Raw genomic sequence first — 6,468 nt, 5'->3', positions numbered from 1 at the left:
AAGCTGCGAGGCAGCAGGACCCGCCCTCGGAGCTCCGGGGACCTCCCCCCCCAGCCCCCCCCGGCGCCCGGGCCACCTGTTGCCGCCAATTTGGAAAGCTGGACCAGGGCTCTTCTCTTGACCCTTGGCCCAGGCCGCCCCAGCCTGGCCTACTCAGATGATGCCTAGATTTATGGGTCCCCAGTCAGCATACCCCCAGCCCTGCCCTGCGACTCCCCGCCTCCCCCCGCCCGGGTGCCCGCCCCACTGCACACCGCGGAGACTGAGCCGAACCCGAGGTTCGCGAGCCCGAGGTGGGATCAGAGGTGGGGAAGGATGGAGACTCGTGGGATGGTTGGAGGTCTGGGCCGTCTTCGGAGGGGCTCCGACACTGGAACGGGGGTAGGGAGAACCAGGGAGGGCGGAGTGTGCATGGAGCGGGAGCACGAGGCCCTTTTGTTCTTGGGGCTAGAACAAAGAAGGAAGTTGGGACCATGTGAATACTTAAGTAGGGACTAGAGTCCTGCAGAGCGAGTGCCTGAGAGTAGAAAGTGAATAGAACGTATTAAATATTTTTTATATTTCCACCAGGAAATGTCAGAACGTGAGAGCCCATAATCTCTGCCGAAGTAAGCACTTCTGTTTCCAATCTTGTGTATTTAAATCAATTATTGTTAGAGCTTTTCCTACATTCTTCTCTAAGACATTTTCTGATTTCCCAGTAATTAGCCAATAACAAGTGATGACAGCAGTTATCAACGAAACAGCTGTTAACTCTTGCCATCTTTCAAGAGAGCAAGTTTTGAGAGCAGATACAATGTTGCCTCGTTAAAAATCGTGAATACTATTATCTTAGGTTCTTTCCTTTTCCTGGAAAATGAGACCAAAGGGTGTGACCTGCTCAGGCAGACACCCTGCCTGCAGCTGAATCACAGGCCTTCATTATGCTTTCCTGTTAGCTCAGATAAGCTGACAAGGAAAAAGTGACGACCTAAATTTGTTTGAGATAAAATATTTTAATTTCTTCTGTAAGTCGTTTCTGGTCCCCTTAGTTGTAGATAGGAAGTAAACGCTTGGTTATTGAGGCGGTAAGAGCACATGAAGTTGCTGAGAGGAAAAAAAAAGCCATGCCTCACCAGGGAGAATCAGAGTCCTCCCTATTCAGAGAAAGAGGGATGGCATAAATGGCCATCTCTGGCCCCTGAACTAAACATGAACTAAGTACAGTGGTGAACAACACTGGAGGGGCAATATCTGGCCAATGCTGGACTATGTTGCATTTTAAAGATCTAAATCTAGATGTATTCCCATGATTGAAAAGCATGTGTATTAAACTGAAGAGCTGATGGCAAACTACTGCTCTTCAGTTACAGATATTGATCATCCAGTAGTTATAAAAATGCTGTCCATGAAACTTTGGCAGAGACTAATCCACCATATTTTTGCTCACATTAGATGTATAGTGAAAATTTGTCACAGAGTTTAAGGTGGTTGTCATTACTTTGCTGAGAAGCAGCATAGTACAGAAGCAAGCGTAGGTTCCATCATATTTAATTCCAATTCCACTCACTAGCCCTAAGACCATATCCTGTAATTTAATGTGAGTCCAGTTCCTTAAAAGTAAACTGAAGACAATTCTTGCTCCATAGGGTGGGGTTTGATCAGATGATGTTTGTGAATGAGTATAGCACGTGGCCCAATAGGGGTCCTCTTTGAGAACTAACTAGTCCTGGGTGTTTCCTTGTGACTAGTGCCAGAACATATTTCTCAATTCAAGTAACTGTTTGCCCTTCTCTGAGCCATCCTCCTGAATCAAATCTTCATTCCTTTGACCCAGCAACAAGTAGATAGGAGAGGGGGCTGCTAGGTTCACTGGACCGAGGTGTGAGTGAGGGTGTAGATTGCTGTGTTACCTGTTTGGATTTTCGACCACGGAATCACAGTATCTGGAGTTTAATGATTTAGCTCTTGATGGTCATTTGGAGTCCCTGGAGAGGTAGGTGTGTCAGCAAACAATACCCGACCAAACCCTGCAGCCTAAAGACAAGCCTTGGCCCTGGTGAACAGGGTAAGGTTACAGGTTTTACCATTACGTGACCTCTTGGCCTCTGCCTGAAATAGCACTGTTACTTCTCTCAGGCCAATACGGTTTCCAGGGCAGCCCATTGGCCTGAATGTCAGATTTAGAAGTGCTTATCACTTTGGACTTAATATGCCCTTTCCAGAGCCAGACCAAGTAGACTGTAATTTCTTCTATGCCTTCCTTCAGATTCCCAAGGTCTCTTCAGGCCCACCAGGGTGGCAGAGAATCTTAATTCCAGAGTATCCCCCAGACAAATCGTGGAAGGAAGAGAAAGTTGGCCTTTTGGAGTTAGGGATAAAGAGAGAACAGGTTGTCTGTGGGGGAAAGGGAAAGATTCATGGAGGGGGAGACTTGGAGGGGTGGTTACCACAGAGATGGGTATGGGAAGGCCATTCCAGGGTAAAGGAACAGTAAAAAAAATGTTTTCTGAATGCAGCTGTGTACCTAGGTCCCCCCTCCTGAGGAAATGCCTCATCAGCACTTAGAAGGAAGGAAGATTCTTGAGGAGTCCTTGTTCACTCCAGTGCAGGAAGTACTGCCTCAGCCAACATGGCCTCCAACAATTTTTCTCTAGCCCAGAATTGCTAGGGCTCACAGGACAAAGCCTCCTTAGGGTGGGTTAGTCCTATCCACCAAGCCACTCCTGTGGAGGCCTGTGCTCTCTCCTTTTTCCCTACAAGTGTAGCCAGAGCTCAGGCTCCCTAAGATGCAAGTGCAACTGTAAGCAGACCCTATTCCCCCAAAGTAATCCAGATTTAGAAGACCAAGAAAGGCATCAGAGGGAATTCCCTGGCGGTCCAGTGGTTAAGACCGCCCTTCCGCTGCAGGGGGCACGGGTTCGATCCCTGGTCGGGGAACTAAAGATCCCGCATGCTGCGGCCAAAAAATAAAATAAAATGAGAAGGTTTACAAAAAAAAAAAAAAAAAAAGAAGAAAGAAAGGCATCAGCAAACAATAGATCAAATGCCCCCTTCCCCAGGAAGTCCTCCTACTGCAGTTCAATGATAATCCGCATTTTCCTTGGCACCATACTTCTAGTCTCCACCTCCATGCTCACTGGCTACAAGTTAACCTGACCCACTTATCCTAGGAAGGACAGCTAGGACAAAGGAGACTTTGGTCTCCTAGATAAAATAATTTTTGTAGGCAATACTTTAACTTAAAGGGTGACATCTTTGGGCCCCTTGCAGGGTGGCTCTGAAATATTTGTGGAAAATTCTATACAGTACTCCAGAGAGATTGATGCCCCTTCAAATGAACTACTTTATTCCCCCCCGCCTTCTGGGGGAGAAGGACCCTGAAGGAATTATGTGACCCCTAAAGCTTCCTCCCCGCCATTCCCAAATTGATCCCAGAAGCTGAGACATCATCGACCCAAACCTCCATCTCAGAATCCATCCTGTGAGAAGCTGGTAAGTGACCCAGTTATGACTCAGCATCGGACTCTTCCCTTCCTCTCCGCATTGGCCAGAATGAAAGGCAGAATCTAGCAGAAGGCTCCTCCCCTATGGATGGCCACATCCTCACCACAAACTGAGTCATGGCCACACCCTGCCTGGATGGAAAATTACCATGAGAGGTAAGGGGAAGGTTTAACTCCAGGAGTTTTAAGTTCTCAATCCAGAAATCACAGCCGTCTACCCTCCACCTGGAACTAATTGAGGAAAACATTTTCCCGGCCCTAGCCCTAACAAGGCACGTCCAGGTCTAAATGAGTAAGGCTGCTTGAGCCCAGGACTATGTGAAAGGTAGGAGGCCACTGTCAACCACAGTGTGTAGTATTTGTTGTCCTGGCTTCGGTGAAGGACGTTGTCTTGCTCAGATCTGGCTTTCACAGGCTCCACCTCCCCACCTCCAAGGCAGCCAGGCCTGGGTGGGAGAAAGGGGCAATCCTCCTTCAACTCCCACTGCAGGCTGTAGGAGGATTCCCCTCCAGAAACTCAGGGCCCTGTGCAATTTTCCTTTCAATGTAAGCATTCTTGTTATAGGAATGCTGCGGGTTTTAATTAGATTTGTTTTACACCATACATGTTTTGAATTTTTTCAAATATGTTTATGTATGGCTTTCAAACTTCTCAGATTCGAAAAGTTCTGATGCTGTTATGTAGAACACTATAAAATGGTATATTTGATTTCATTACGATTTCATTAGCATTAAAAGACTAGTATGCATATGCTATTAAAAAAGTGATTCCCATGAGGCAAGCTCAGTTTTTTTTGTTTTTCTGGTAACACACACCATCTGTTCATTACTTCTCATTCCATCATTTGCTAGTACTTGCTATGTCAGATGCCACTGATAAAGAAAAACTGTAAGAAATGGTTAAAAATGAGAAAAGTCTATTAACAATTTCAGAAAATTGAGCAAAAATGTCGTTATAACATTTGAGTAGCCAAGCACCTAGGTTCAATTGCTGGAACACCAGTGGGAGCAGTTTGAGAACCCCTGGGGAAGTAAAAGAGTTAAGAGCTCAGGCCCTGGAGTTGAGCAACTCTGGTTAAAAACCCAGCATGGCCACTAACCAGTTGTGAGACCTTACCCACATTATTTAAGATCTCTTAAAAAAAAAACCATCTTCCATCTTTGTTGTCAGGATTAAATGAAAAAATATTTGTAAAGTTTGAAAGGCTATATAGCATAGAACCAGAATGGCAGCTCTGGAGTCGGGTTGCCTGTCAGTCACTAGCTGTGGAATATGGACAAATCACTTATCCTTTGTGCCTGTTTTCTCATCTACAAAGTGGGAATAATGGCATCTATTTCATAGGCTTGTTTTGAGAATTATATTAGTCAATACAGGTAGAGAGCTTACAACAATACCAAGCACACAGTAAGTAAGCCAAGGTATTAGCAAATTATTTAGGTGCTTAGCATAATGCCCAGCACCTACCTAATAAGAACTAAAAAATGTTAGCTATCTCTGATACTATACAGGTGAACTGCAAGAGTCCTCCCACGAGGCAGGAATTTCAGTTAGGGTGGACTCCCTGATGGGGTCATTTACTTGGAGAAATTTCTCCTAGACCTGAAACCAGAATGGGCGAAGAGACTCGTAGAGTCAGAATGTAGCAGTCTTTATCAAGAAGGGGTAAAGGGGGCTTCCCTGGTGGCACAGTGGTTAAGAATCCGCCTGCCAGTGCAGGGGACACGGGTTCAAGCCCTGGCCCGGGAAGATCCCACATGCCGCGGAGCAACTAAGCCCATGCGCCACAACTACTGAGCCTGCGAGCCACAACTACTGAGCCCGCGTGCCTAGAGCCCGTGCTCGGCAACGAGAGAAGCCACCACAATGAGAAGCCCACGCACCACAATGAAGAGTAGCCACCGCTCACCGCAACTAGATAAAGCCCACGTGCAGCAACGAAGACCCAACGCAGCCAAAAATAAATAAATAAAATAATAAGTTAAAAAAAAAAAAAAGAAGGGGTAAAGAAGTTTAAGAAACAGCTCCTGGGGGATGGTGGACCGTAGAATGGTACTTCCATGTTAAGTTCAGGCTTTGTAGTCTTTAACTACAAAGCAGGTAAGATACCCAGGCAAAGAAGGTTACCTCCAAGGTAGGATGAAGGTAATGAAAGACAACAGGTAGTCTAGCACAGGCTTTATAAATCAAGAAGCTATAACAATTTTAAAAACCCGATACTTAAAAGCCAGGCTTGTTTAATGCTTTTAAGTCTCTGTGCTTATATTCCTGTTTTCTTCATTAATAGTTCATAAAATATTTGGCAATATCCAACCTGTCTCTTAGAACTAACTTAGGGTTTTAGGTACACGGAGCACAGCCTAAAGGCCAGCAGAAGGTCGGCAGTGGGAATTTCAACAGGGAGATGGCTTTCACTGAAACAGTTAGGTCTCCTAGAAACAGCTATCTTCCCTCACATTGCTATCCTTGGAGAATCTGGATTTTGTTTCATTAAGGGAGGCTTTATTTCCTTAGGATCTCTTTATAGATTTCAAGTTAGAGACCAACCTGCTTCCTGCACCTGCCAGCTCTCCCCCCACCTCCCTTATCCCAAAGAAATAGCTGCGAGGAGGAGGAGAGTAGGGCCCAGCCCCCAAGACACAGAGCAAGGGAGAGCGGATAGGTTTTGTGCAGAAAGGAGAGGTCCTAAGGATAGGAAATCTGAGCTGCTTTGGCCTCAATGGTCCTTTTAAACCTTGAAGAAGAGTCACCAGTGGTATTCTATATCCTTCTCAGTTTGTGTCATCTGCTTAAGTTTCCTTTATCTAATCCGTTGATTAAAATGTTGACAGATCTGTAGTATACTATACTAGATGGACTTAGCTTTGACTCCATCCAACATAAATAGTCCCAACCCTCATATTCCACTCTCCCCACCCCCACCCCCATTTGGGGGCTTTGGGCAGTTGCTGCGCCAAGGTTAGTCAGACCACAGTGATCATA

The sequence above is a fragment of the Balaenoptera acutorostrata genome, chromosome 3 (assembly GCF_949987535.1).
Source record: "Balaenoptera acutorostrata chromosome 3, mBalAcu1.1, whole genome shotgun sequence".
Taxonomy (NCBI): domain Eukaryota; kingdom Metazoa; phylum Chordata; class Mammalia; order Artiodactyla; family Balaenopteridae; genus Balaenoptera; species Balaenoptera acutorostrata.
This window is presented reverse-complemented; position numbering follows the sequence as displayed.